Raw genomic sequence first — 15042 nt, 5'->3', positions numbered from 1 at the left:
TTGTTGCTTAGTAAATGGTGATTTACAGGTCACATTAGAAACATTTTTTTGCATTGTAAATATTTAGAAAATAACTGTATACCCAACATTATTTACTTCTGTGGCTTACTCCTATCTGCTAAGCTGCATATGGCCAAGGAGGAGAATAACCCCAGCTGTTTTTCTGAGAAGAGTTTTGTGCAAGGCAGAATCCTTCTGAAGGCCAAGGAAAACTTTGGGCAATCCTATTTTTGCTGGAAGAGAGCAGTGCATTGCTCTTCACAGACTTCTGGTTCTGGTCATAGCCACTAGAAGGTCTAATCACAGCCTTTATTGCAAACCCTGTAGTATCCTCGTCACCTGCGGCTTTACAACACAGTGAGTAACTTTTCTTGTTAGACATCCTTTTCATTGCTTGGCAGTCTTCCTCCTCACCCTTTCAAACAAGTACCATTGTGTCCTGGAGAAAGGACATTAAATGAGTGCTGTAGCATTCACCCTTCCAAACAACAGTCAGAGCTGTCTCTGTAGAGCTCTGCTCTGTCATGTTGGAGGGCTCATTCTGGCATACAAGCACTTCCTCCTCACATAGTCAGGAAAAAGCAGCCAGTCGCATAATTTCTCATTTTGGGTTGTCATATGGTTCTTGGCTCCTCAGAAGCTCAGTTCACTCCACAGGCAGCAGCCATTTGTTCCTGATGTTGAGCACTACACCACTTTTCTGTACTCTTCCCTCCTTTTTTTTAAGGGAAGGGCAGAGGTGAATTCTCAAAGAAAAGTACTGATTATAAAATATTCATTGCACTAAAAAAATCTGCAGGAGTTTAAAGCAACTTGCTGACACTGTTCAGAAGTGGGGAAGGCTGCAGTTGATCAGATCCAGCCCGACCAGTAATGTTCATGGAAAATGGTAGGAATTACTGTCTAGAGAGGTTCTGGAACATACAGATAATTAGACCAAAACTGCCACAATTTTTAAAGCAGAAAATTTTGTGCAAACATGCTGGTACTACACTTTGTAGTGAGTTTCAGTGCAACTCGCTGCATTTTTTGAAATTTTTTAGATCAAATGATTCAGCTGTGAAGAAGTGAAGGCAGAAGTAAAACCAAAGCTTTGTGAACAGTATACAAGACACGGGCTTTAGCTGCAGTTCAGATCTGGGACCAACTTTTGAATTCCTGAAAGTTGCGTCCTCTTTGAATCCAGGCTTTTGGTGTAGGCGCACAAAGTAGTTCCAGCAGTCTTTATGCAGGCCTAATTAGGAACACAATTTCTTTACGAAAGAAGAATATGAAGTTGAATTTTTATTTATTTTATAACAAAATCCTATGTCATATGGGACAAACCAAAGCCAAGTGTATATGCTGTGACTACAGCAATGTACAGGTGTAATTACTATTCAGACATTACAGGCCACATTTAGATTAAGCACTTTTCATGGCACACAGGGAGAGCGCATGCACACAAGTGTTATTCTGATAAGGTGTTCAGACCTGGAAAGGGTGGATATCTGGGGATTTACCCTCACAATTAATGGAAGGCCTTTTTTTTTGGCTACATTGAGCTTGCATGTAGTCCTGTTAGGAAAAATGGCTAATTCAAAGACTATGTCTCGTAGTCCTTGAGCATACAAATCCCAGATCTGAGTTTGGGAACATAATTTTTTTCCGTCGACCACTCAGTAAAGATTCTTGACTGACCTCAGACAGTGTTGTAAAATTTATTACTTGTGAAAGTTTAAAAATGGAACTTCAGAGCTGGATGCTTATCATTATTGTTCTTACATTATCTTTGTATTATTGTTAATAAAATGTTTGTGAGGACTTCATTAAACCTTTCTGTTATTCTTGTTATTCTTGTTTTTATGTTCAAGGCTTTCTGTTTGTTACAGGATTGCCTGTCTTCTCAGGTCTGTGAAGTATACTTCATTTGCAAATGAAAGTGTCTGGCCTTTCAACATGTTAACAGAAAGCACATCATATAGCAGGTATTATATGAAGAAAAGTTCCTAATTTGCTTTTTTCAACAAGGAGGAAGAGTGTTGGTTTGTTGTGTTTAAGTTCAGTTGAGTCATCCATATAGTGAACGTTACATCTGTATTAAAATGAAGAACCTAGCTACAGTTAAGGATTTCCCATTTGCTGTGCCTTGTCCTACTAGCAGAATGTCCTAGGCCCTGTAGTCTGTCCCTTGAGCGGGAACACCAGCTTCGACAACACCTTTTGCACTGTTTCTCCATACTGCACACACACTATGGCCACCTCACAGTTCTCCGTTGTTAAAAGTTTTTGGCTCTTCGGAGTTTTAGTTGATTGTGCTTTTTATTTTTTGCTTGAAATAAGAAGCAAAATGAAAGAAACTATGATCATGGAAATTTTTGCTAGCAGCAAAACCAGGATGTGCAGGGGATTCAGACATGCACATATTCTCTCCAGTTTTGGAAACCAAATTTCAGACCAAAGCAAGTCAAAGAAATTTGAGGTAAGTCTGACAACTGTACTTAAACTTCCGGATATGCGGCTGAGCATACGGCCATTTCAAGTTTGGTCATTTCTATTGCTGTGTGCCATAAAAATGTTTATTGAAAGTATTGTGTCTTCTGTGTTCAGCTTTTGCCTTGTTTTCTAGCTAATTGATTATCTCATGGAATTAATAACTGACAGAGCAAAGAAAAAATAGCAATACAATTTCTTTCTAATTTACTTCCTTGACCTAATACAAGTTTACTCTTTGGTCTGAAAAAATTCCAGATGTTAAAAGGGAAGTGGATCTTCCTCTCCAGGTATGAACTAGTTTAATACAGTTTTAATACTGTGATCAGTAGGAATGCAAAGCCCATAGAATGGCACTAGCACAATACAGAATCCACAGAACAAACTGTGCTTATTTGGCATAATTGAGTTGTCAATCTGATTGTAAATAATCTGAGTTGAAGTTCCAAAATACTTTGTATTTGTATGTGGCTTTATGTAGGATTCTGCTGGGCATTGGCTCAGTTGGTACTGAAATGCATTTCTCCTTGGGATAGAAAGTAATAGCTGTTCTGATGAAAGGCACTACGGAGATCTTTGCTGCTGCCACTGGGGAAATGGTGACACAGCTCAAAGTTATTCGTTTCTCAGTATGGGCCGTATCAATCCCAAGCAGCGAGCACTTGTTTACCTAGTGAAAAATGGCAGCCCAGGAACAGAGTGCATTTAGCATATTGGGGGTATAACATTAAGTCACCAACACTGGCTTCTGCAGTTTGTAGGAACTGATGACATATAAATTCTCGGGTTTTATACCTCTGCAAAGCGTGGTGCCAAATAACTTTTCTGCCTGAAATAGAATGATCTGTTATGGTATGATGTTGCACTGAGAAAGTAATGTGGTGCTGCCAGTAGGTTGTGCAAGAAGTTACAGAAGTAAGTTTTGAGTTGCAGTTTTGTATTTATTACATTTCAGTTCCTTAAGGATTGTGGTGTTCTTGACTCTTGAGTTGATATGCAGATAGGAAAATGGGCTGAAGTGAAAGCATAAAAACAGTTGCAAAATCTACATCTGGCAAAATTTTTATATACGCAAAGAACTGGGAGATAACTGTACTCACGGGCTGAAAAACCTAATGGAGGGAAGGAAAGGGAGGTTACTGCTGAGCAGGTACGTGCTGATCAGATAAGGATGATCCCACCCCTCAGTTCCAACACCTGATCCCACAAACTCTTCACACCACCCCTTTAGTTTATTTGATTTACACGATTAAATATAGCTAGGATTGGGCTTGAGAGACAACTGAGTACCTGTAGGCAACTTCTAAATGTATCAACAGTGTCTGGGCTTGGAGCCCTGCTTTCCCCATCACCCTGAAGTTGAATCGTTTGCCAGAGTCTGATATCACCTGCTCCACCCTCGCCTCCACCCCAGCCTCCTCTACATGCAGCTGGGAACTCAGGGAGCTTGCTCCTGGCAGCCGTCCTGCTGTGGCACTGCTCCTGGCGATGACATTCCCCTTTCTGCCCCCCGCACGCCCAGTTAGGCCTTCCCGCCTCGCTAGCTCTCACCTCGGCTGTGCCCTCGGCTGCTCCCCTCGCCCTGCCTGCCCCTCTCCAGCAGAGCTGGTGGGTGGCAGTGGGGCCTGCGCCCACTGGCGCCCTGGGAGGGGAAAGTCCCTTCGCTCCGCTGCTGCTCCTGAGGCCGAGGTGCAGGGACGGTGGCCGGGCAGCGTGACATGGGTGGCCCGCACGGTCTGCTCTCTTTCTGTTCCTGCCATCAGCAAATATTGATATGGCCGTCTCCTAAGGGGTGGGGGGATTTATGTAAGCGATGTGCCAGAAAGCTGATTTAAGCCTCTGAATCCTCTAACCCATGTAAGAGATCATGTCTTTCTGACCTTGTGGTGAGGGCGACTCTGTGCTCCGTGCAGCAGGGAGTTGGAGGGCACCCGGTGGGGCAGGGAGCTGTGCACACAAGAGTGCATTCGCTGTCAGGCTGGGGCTCCTTTGCAGGGACATAAATGGCGGGAAGAGTGTTCCACCATGCTGGCATAAGGCCTTCCCCTTGAAGGCAAGGGGCCTGGAAGTGGCCAACCCTGTTTCTCTGGAGCAGTAGGGAGAAATGTCTCAGAGGCTGGGAGCGGACTACGATCTATGTCCAGGCGCCTGGAAAGCCAGGGCACGTGGAGCAGCAGCAGCCAGCACCCTGTGCTTGGCCTGGGCCAGGCACCACTCCTACAGAGGCAGCCCACAACAGCACCAGGAAGCTCCCCCTTCTGCCCCGGTACCCTGGAAATCCAGGTCACACCCTGTGTTTTCTTCCAACACATGATATTTTACAGATCTGCTTTAACATTCTTTCAGTTCCTTGGAAGCTTCGATTTCCACCTGCATTTACTGTTCCCACCCACCCATGGAGGCTTCCACCTTGGTGTCTCTTTCTTTGTGTTTCTGGTGGACAGATGGTTCCCTGAAAAACTGCCTGTGCTGTCCTAGAGGGAATCTTGCAGACGCATTAAGGCGATCTGCCTTTTCACTAGGGAACTTACAACAGAAGATGTCCTAGCAATAGTATGCCAGATTTATTTGTATTAAAGCACCTGAGCCTTGTATTTAGGTAAATTGTGTTGAATTCAGACAAGTTATTTTAAGCCTAAATGTTTGTTTAGTAGGTTTGATTTAGCCTCTTCATCATTTACTTGTTTGCAAGAATTGTCCATTCAACATCCACCTGGAGCTTATATTTTCTTATATTTTGCGATCTAAAATTTGGCTAAAAGAAATACCCTCAAGGTTGACAAGGACTAAGATTGACAGAACTGGCTCTTTGAAATCCCTGTTGTCCATTTAAATTTTAATGTTTCTATCATTTGTTCCTCAGTGTAAATTAACAGCCATGGCAGTGTTTTGGGTTTCTTTTCTGAAGTCAAGACTTTAAATTTAATTCAATAGCCTAGATTTACAGCTATTCTATATTTCACAAGGCAGAATCAATAATGTGACTGAAGTGAAGAAGATAAAAATTTATGGTATCTTGCAATTTAATGGTTGAAAAGATGCAATTGGAGAGATCATAAATTGTGAAGGAGTTTATGCTTCATTGCTCCTGATTCAGTGCTTGCTGTTAGAACTTGATTTGTGACTATTCACAAGGTGTGATTAATGGTGTGATCGATGCTTGCTTCAGTGCAGTAAAGCAGTTGTAATGCTCTTCATTAGAATAAATAAAATAAATTGACTGAAGCTTTATAAAAACTGTGTAACATTTAAAATCTAAAATGTCAATTTTTTTTCCTGTTACAATTTAGGTTTCTTCAGGCAGTTTCCACCTACATCACATCACTCATTGTCATTCTTTTTGGATATTATAGAAATCCATGTGGCTTTGGGTTAGCTTTATGCAAAGCTCAGTGAAGGGGAAAAAAAAAAAAGACAGTTGAATAGGGCTGACTAGAGCCTAAGATTTTCTGGTGGCTGTGTTTTGCCATCCTGCAAATGTACATTTATTCTCCTTTAACACATGCAAGTTTAAAGGAATCAAGGCAGAAAATGACTCTTCCATACACAGCTCTACTAAAAACAATAAAAATTAATAATTTTCATTGTTTTTAAATGGGATGGATGTATGATCGGCACCCTAGCAGAGACAATGAAGATAAAGAGGCTTTTCTGAGTAGCATTTTTTTTTTGATTTAAGCATGTTCATTACGTAGTTCAATGCTACCTCACAGTAACATCTAAAACAGGCAGGGCAATATGATAAAACTGCAACAGCCATGAAAGGCATTAGAATGTAATGTTTTGATGTTGTCATTTAAAGAACTGGGCTCCAGGAGACGCAAACAAGAAATAGGGAAAAGAATGCCATAGGATGCCTTGTACATACCAGTTACATCCTCAGCAGTATATGGATCATTTTGAAGCTTAAAAATGTCTAAGTTTAAACACGATCTGTGAAATCTGGGGAGTGGAAAAATTGTACTGTGAAATTTAGGGAAAATTCTAGTGTGGCTTGAATCTAGAGCTCTTCCATTTTCTTCAGTCTTGTTTGCTTTTGTTTACCTCATTGAGAGAGCAGCCTTGTAATTAGCCGGAAAAGTTTATCAGATTTCTACTGTGCTCCCTTGCTCTGATTTTCCTCAGTGTTCTTTGCCATGATGCATATAGAGATTTCAGGTTTGTGTTTTATTTTAAGAGGAACTATAGGTAAATCTAAAGCTACTAGGCAACAAGGCACCATTTTAACAACAGCAGTGAGCTAAATATTTCCTATAATTTGTGTATTTTAAAATATGCTGTAGCAACTCCAGGCATCAATGATCATGCATTTGCTGATTGGAATTGCAAAGAGAATGAAAAACGTAAAGGAAATACAAATATTTTTGAAACATATAGCTATGTCAAATTAGTGTTTCTATTATTGCACACAGTATTTACAGACTAGCAGTTGTCACTTCACAGAAAAAGTATCTTAAGATAGATCATATTCTGTCAGCAGTCTGGCAGAGATTCAGATATTAACTGCAACGCGTTCTGACAGTAAACACATAGTAAAATGCGTGAGACTATAATGTAAGAAGCTTTTCTTTTGCAGATGATTTTTTGCTCCCTCTCTGTCAATTGAAAAACCAGTAATTCACACACACAAATGAGTTTCTGTGCATCGTAAAAACTGGGTTTGGTAAGAACAGGACATCATGTAGCTGCAGCCACAGCCCTCCAGAGCATTGTAGCTGAAACATCCCAAGAGTCACAATGCTGTAGTGGGCGGAGAGGCACAGTTATACTAGGTCTCGTAGCTACTTGACCAGCCAAATTTGCCTCTATCCAACACCTATCCAAAAATGTAGGGTCACAAGGAGTTGTGAAGCTCTAATTGTGCTTAACACAAAGGAAGGCTGACTCAACCTAAAAATCCTTCACTTCTGTGGCAGGCAGAATACCCGTGTCCCCACTTGTTTGGTTTGTTTGGGTGCTTCTTCCCCAAGGAGCTGACAACCTATCCAACCTATTATGCTAATTCGAGAAGTAGCAATAGCAATGACACTGAGCTCTTAGAACTTGTTGTCTTACTGTATCATTACCATGAGGCATCATCAGTCTCATTTTGTAGAAAGCAAGACTGAAGCATTGAACAATTTCTCCAAAGTCATACACCGTATTTGCTGCAGTGTCCTTTCCACCTTCTCTTTAGACTTGGACCATATTAATTTATCTTTTGTGTCCCTCTTGTCAATGGACAAAACCACACCCATTTATAAGGAGTGCCAGAAAAGATGCTTTGATAGGATTTTGTTTGGGATTTTTTGCTTACTTTCATCTATTTGAAAAATTAATTTCTGTTAAGTGGGTTATGTGTGCAGTTATTTAGGCAGTTTGCAGATATATTCAGCCAGAAACACATAGGCAGTATATAAACAGAAGATTTTGTTACCAGGCTGATGAAAGATCATTTCACTGTGAGAGTAGAGCCCTATTTCTTCAGATGTAGCATGTGGTAAGGGAATGGCTCAGATTTGGCTAGGTACTGAAAGCAGTATGGTAATACTGGAGAAGCAGAATATTACCATGTGAGGGGGTTGGGAGGGCTGAGCTATTGCACCTTAACTGCTTGTTGTATCTAATCTAACCTCTTCAGAAACAGCTGGACTCTACACTGTGCTGTGTATGGACATCCTCAGTAAGCTCCACCAACACTGAGGGTTTGACCTGGCAGAGGAAGCTTTTGTGAAATAGGAGAAGGTGTGAATTGAAATAGCTCTTCCTCGCTGCCTTTCACAATGGACCTCTTTTTTTTTCTTCACTGAATGCCTTCCTGCAGTCTAACTTAGTCCACTTCAAAATGGACTAAACAAAAAGGCTACTCTTCAGGCAGAAAGAGATTGTTCACATAGGAAACTACTGCAGAACAGCTATTCCTGGCTTTTTCTGAGTGAAAAAAAAAAGTCGTAAGTTGCTCAGGAAACTGGCTGCTTGCAATATGGATTTACTAATGCTGGTTCACCACCACACTAAGGTAGCCATGTAGTCCATTCTCCAGCTTTACATGCCCATGATACTCCATGTGAACATCCAGACAGTTCATGTCTTCTATTTATTTTTCCTTCTGAGGGAAAGTTGTTGCTTCTTGTCCAAGCTAATGTATTTCCTCTTTGTTTGGGTATCTTCTGCAAATATTGACTTCCCTCTTGCATCAAATATTCTCCTGTGTGTTTTTCCTTTCTTTGTAACAGTGGCAGTGGTGAACATTTAACAGCACTATAAATTGCTGAGTGCTTTCAGCTGAGATTTTCGGACAACTTCAAGTCACAGATGGAAAAACTGAGGCACAGCACAATTTACTGAAAGCTCTACTTTGAGCCTGTTTGCAAGCCCTTATTTCCTTAAGCTCAATCCTGCATCCTGTCCAGTGGGGAAAATCATGCCTCTCTACCCAGTGGTATCTGAAGGAGATGATGACTCTAGTAACTCTAGTAACCAGCAGATGTTTCCGAAGAGCATCAGTACTAAACCTACTCCAACTGCTTTTGTTGTCAGTGTTGATGCTGAAAGGGATACTATTTATTCCTGGTTTGCTGTTGCAAATTTGAGGTGGGCTGACAGGGTCTATTTCTTTGTGTACTAGAAGAGAGGACAGCTTTGGCTAGGTGCAGGTGTGTCATAAGGCTTATGCTGTTCCTGTTCAGTATTTGCAGCTTTCATGAGAGATACTGCTGCTAGTAGGTGACCCTGCTGTTGCCTTGTGATGAAGTGCATCTCCCCCAGGTAAGAAAATTATTGCAGAACTGTATTTTGCACGTGTGGTTTTAGGTTTGGGATTGTTTTTCTAACCAGTAGAATATAACAGAAAAAGAAAGCATTACAATCCTGAAACTCTTCTTCCATAGTTACTGACTCAGTGACAGGAGGATGTAGCCATCAGCTACAGGGAGGTAGGAATCATGGTTAGAGAAGAACAGAGGTATTCATGTAGTAGTGCCCCAGATAAATACATAAGCATTGCCACACTGCAGCTAACTCACTGCAATCACTGTTGTCCAGTCTTACATTGGTTTGTGGGTGTGTAAAATAACAACCCCACTGAAGCATCATTTTCATATGAAGTGGAGGCTTCTAAACATGCAGTACTACTCCTTTCAAGGGGAAAAAAGTGCCTAACTGCTTTTCTTGATTTACCTGTCTTCTCATGAATACATTTTTCCCCACAAAGGAAGGCAGGGGAAAAAAGCTAAACTGCCTGCGATTCTTAAATGTCCAGCTAGCAATGATGAAGGTCACAGAGAAAAAATATGACTGAGATGTCTTCTAATGTCATTTCTGAGATAGTCTGATACCTGGATAAGGGGAGCAGTAAGGCTCTCACTGTTAACATGAAGGTGCAGAATTCAGAGTTTGAATTCCCCCCTGCCCTTAATTCAATACAGAGCTTTAGCTGTAGTGTCCCTCACTGATGAAACTTTTACTTTTTCTGCAAAGAAGAATTTTGCAGCCTCATACATTTCAGTAGTAAGACAGTGTTCACTTTTTCTTGTACGTAATCTAAGTTAATTGCCAAGTCATCATATATTCCTGTTTCATAAAAAGGAATTCTCTGTCAACTGCTTTCAAATGGCTGTGGACTTGTACTCTCTCTTTATTCTTAGTCAGTTAAATTCTGTATTTAATCTTCCCTATTAAACCAGCCCAGTCCCCTGAATATAGATGTTACTTTTCTTCTGACTGGGTTTTGTATGACAATGTCATTTGAAGAAAACATTCCTAGACACCAACAGAGAGGGAATGTTGTTTTCCCACTCCATTATAAGATACAGTTGCATAACATGGCTACACATCACATCAGCCAAAGTGCTCATTTATGCGTCGGCTTTTAATAGCAATGATCCTTTCCCGAGCAAATTTCTAATAATGTTTTTCTCCGAAACTGTACATCCTCCTATTTACTGCTACTTCAGATAGCAATAAGCATTACAGTACAGTGTATAAATGTATTTAGGAAATTCTACTGTCTTCCCCTTGCTATTACCACTTTTTTTCTGGTTCTGAGTGTCTATGTCTAGTGTCTACCAGTTTCTTACAGATCCCTTGCAGTTCATTAGGGGGTTGCTCAATTTATTAGGAACCAATCATGCATTCATACCTTCTTCCATCTGAAGTGCACTTTTAAATGTTAGACTACACACTAATCAAGTTGAACATAATAATGAGAGCACGTTCACATTGTTAAGGTAAATGGCCCAATGCATTCATAGTGAAGACACATTTGAACTACATTTGGTGCTTTTCATTGCAATATTGAACATTCTGGATGACTCTGAATTGTGTTGGTTTGTGGCAGACTTGTAAATATGTGATTATTATTACATTGCTGGCAGAAATCTGGAGATTTCATTGTTGCTTTGTGATAAATTTCTAAGTGCCATTAACTGGGGAGGATTTTATTGTGTAAATTTCTTCCTATAAAGAAGACTAATAATGCATGAATGGAACATACACCTTTACATACATGCATCTTTACACTTATGTACAGTAGTGAAAGATATACCAGGCTGAGCTTGATACTCTGTGCCTGTTCTCACGGAAGGCAGTAGGTGTGTATTATCAACTTCAGTGTTAATAACACAGGATCTGAAGCTGGCAAGTAGAGCTAAAGCAAAAAAGTAAATTAATATTTTGGAGGTAGGAAGATGGGCGGTAGTAAATGCATAAAAACTTTCTCCTCTGCATGCTTAATGGGGCACACTCTGGGATTTGGACATTTCACTTTTTTTCATTCCCCAGAAGGGAAAAGGAATTCTTTAATGTAGTTTCTAAAATTCTGTAGGAGAACCTAAATTCCATTTGTGCCATGTGAGGCATTATGTTCTAGGACTTCTACATGTGAAAAGAAAAAGACAATTTTACACGAGTAAATTGGTCTGATTACACTCCTACAGAGCAAGCAGGATTAGGCTTCAGCTTTGTTAAAGGATGCCCAGTCTCCTGGGGCTAAATGCACAGCTAAAGAAGGTGAAGGGCATGCAAGGTAGTCTAGGGAACACGGATAGCGTGGATAGCTGTGAATATTAGCAGACATAAGTGACCACAATATGTTCCCAAGGTCCTAGTGTTGTTTGGTTTCTGGACCCAGCAAGCACAGGCTGCTCTGGCTGTGTATACTGTGCAGGTGAAGTAGAGCTCACTGTTCTCACCATGCCTTCCTTCTGGTGAGCAGCAGAGTCCCCAGGGCAGTGGAGTTCTTTGACCTGCTGCTTCTTCATAACAGCATTTATGACTGAACATTTTTTCCCTGTGACACTTAAAATCCTTGCCTAATGTCAACAGACTTACATACACCTCTAGGAAACCACATGCCAGCATGTGAGTGAGATGATGCTCACCTATCTTTCAGCTATTCCTCCTAAGTAGCGTGGGCCAGATTTTTCGACATTCTGAAGTAAAAGTCTCCACAACAGTTACTTTAATGTATATATGGCTCCCAGAGATATATCTGTACTGGAGACCTGTTATTGCTGTTATTATGAACTTCTGTGCATCAGTTAAGTCTCTCAGCATGAGGCTGAGGTGTGCTTTTAAGTCATTGTCCCTGTTTTCAAAGCTATAGTTCCATTTCAGTATAAAATTCTAGACTAATCTCTAAAGTCACATGGGTAATTGCATGTTAAAGACAAAATTTGACCTAAGCTTTGCCAGATTTTTTCAGGCCAGGGAAGACAATGAAAGAAAAGGGCACAATTCTTGGGACAAGCGAAGCCCTGTGCCCAAAGTCAGTAAGCCAAACTTCTCAGGGCAAGTGTGTATTCTCCTGCTTGGCACATCTTTCACATCAAAATGTATCGAAAGCAGCACTCTACTACTTACAGCAAAAGCTATACAATAAGAAAACTTTCACCGTTAAATCAGCATTTTACCATTTAGTGCACAGTGGCCAAAATATTTACACTAGGTTGTTTTTGATGTTTTGCATGGTTTATGTCTCTTACTTATCACTGCTTATTTTATTACATTTTACTTTAGCATTTTATTTTATGAAGTACTATAATTTACAAGATAATACCATTGGTTTTCATTATTTTGGCTGTACCACTTGTGTTCCTAACATACAGTAAACAGTGAAAAACAGGCCCAAAATCTCAGAGATATTTATATGTCTCTAAAATCAAAACTGGAGGTGGCAAATGGAAATTTGCATTTTTTGCCATTGAAACAAGCTTAACATTTTGCTGAAAGTGCTGGAAAGCCAAACTCGGTTTGCAGTCAGCAAGAACAGGGGCACATGGAAACTGAGATGTGAACTCTGTACATTAGTAAATATTAGCTTACTCAGCTGAGGTGAAAGCATTTGTGCAGCAAAGGAAAATAATTTGATTTGTGATACTTTGCAAGAGAAAGGCAGAATACATTGCCTGGCTTTACTTCATCCCACTCTTATTGATAAGTCAGTGTCATGCACTGTGTGAGGCCCTGCAGTGCTGCCAATGAGCCACATGTTCATGTGGTTTTTGCGGGCTGGCTGAAACTGAAGGGGGCTTTCAAATATTAGTCTGCACTGCTTTTGCTTAATGCGTCTGACCTCTTTGGCCAGTGAATATCCTAATTAGAGAAGAGCTACTTCTGGTGAACATGTGACATTGTTATGGTAGGATGGACACTTTTTCTAGTGTTTCTAGTTTTAAATAGGAGAACAGCAAGTTTCACTGTCTTACTTAAGATAATACTGCACAGTCTGATGCATCTCTTTGGTATTTTGTCGATGTTTTCTTTTCTAACGTTCTGCTCAGTGCTGTTGGCAGTTTTCTCACTGTTAGTATTCTAGTAAAATTACAGCTATTGTTTTTAAAAAAGAGAAAGCAAAGTGATCAGTGAACCAGTACAATGAAAAAAAGCTCAAGAAGCATCTAAGTTCTAATGTATAATTTCAAACATATGTTGAGAATCTCAAGCCTCAGAGCCCTGTTGAATTTTTCATCCAAATATATGTTGACTGCTAAGGCCAAGATTTTCTAATGTAATTTTTGGTGAAAAATTATTTTCTGAATGAAGAAACTATTTCATTTCAAAGGTTCTGCAACAGTTTTGACTTTAAAAAAAAAGGAAAATGCAATGCCACCCCAAATACTTTGGTAGAAAACTGAGATATTTACATCTGAAATTGCTACCAGAGTAGTTGTGGCTGGGGTGCCTTGTTCTCTTTAGTGGTTCCTTGCTAATTTTTACCATGTGCTGCGATGCCACTTTCACTCCAACTGAAGATGAAATCCAAGCAGAGATCCTGGGTTGGGGAGAAGAATAGTAATGAGATGAAGCTTCACAGCAGTGATGTTCTGGCTCTAAGGCAACATTTCCAAAATGCAGTGTATGCTCAAGTCTAAATTTGTATTCCTTGTCTCCATCACGGGGCCCTTGTGTTGTAATTACTTTCCATATTACTCCTTCTCACTATATCTACTTTATCTCAGACTGTAGTGGCTTGTGTTTTTCTAAATAGATGCTGATTTTTTTGGAATTTGTGTTTCTTCGTGCGAATTAACTTTATTTAGCATTTGGGTTTCAGTGCAGTTTTCATTCATTGTGCCATTGCTGGGAGTCCACTCAATGCAAATTAAACCACCCTAACCTGGCATTGCTGCAGAGTCTCTAAGGACTCCTATGAACTGTTTAGTGTGAGGGGTTTTTTTGGCAGGATCTGTTTTGACAAGTACTCTGACAACCACAACACCCACTGAGGACCCAGTCACATTCTGCATTCTTGTTGGACATTGGCAATCCTCATGTCTATCTGTGAGTTCAGGTTGGCATCAGTGTGCAAAATGCCATAGGATCCCTCTGTAAGAACACAAGGAACCATTTCAGACTCAGAGGTCACAGGAAGGATGACCTTTACCAGGTTTCAGATGGCCTTTAGCCATCCCAGCATTAATCTTTGCAATAGCCTCAGCACAGTTTGTTTCTGCAAGCGAGGGCTTCTTCCCACACCAGGGATATCACTACCTCCTAGGCACCCTGTAACTTAGGTTTGTACTTCTGGATTTCTCTTCACTCTCCAAACCTTTCCTCTCAACCCCTTTAAACAGGAAATCTCTGCCCTTCCACTTGCCCTTCTTCCTAGTATCCTTTTTGCTGACTGGCAGGGACAGCAGACTCCTCCATTGGCTCAGTCCTTTCCAGGCTGAACCCCTTCTAGATGGTCAGCAAAGTGTGCTTTTGTGGAAACATTCTCTGTCTCCTGGGCACTTTAATATTGAGCTATGACAACGGTCAAACTGAGGCAGCACTGGAGGATGGCTGCTCCCTTTCTCTACCCCTGCGTGTCCAGGGGAAAAAAGAAAATGGGAAACATCCATCCCTTGAAGGGATCCATGTGACAAGCAGAAGGGAGGAGTGTGTGCAAGCTGTCCACACATGCAGTATGCATGTACCCACAACCTGCTCCACTCTGCTTTTCTTGCCCAGTCTTGTCCCCAGCCACACGCTGTACTTGCCAAACTTGGCCTAGAGGTGAGCAGGAATCAACCAGCTGAATTACTTGCACAGCAAACACAAAGGCTGTCTGCAAGACGCTGTCCAATGTGACCTGGTTACAGCCTTTGC

Source organism: Opisthocomus hoazin, chromosome 9 (genome assembly GCF_030867145.1).
Source record: "Opisthocomus hoazin isolate bOpiHoa1 chromosome 9, bOpiHoa1.hap1, whole genome shotgun sequence".
NCBI lineage: Eukaryota > Metazoa > Chordata > Aves > Opisthocomiformes > Opisthocomidae > Opisthocomus > Opisthocomus hoazin.
The sequence above is the reverse complement of the archived record's forward strand: the minus strand, read 5'-3'. Positions refer to the sequence as shown.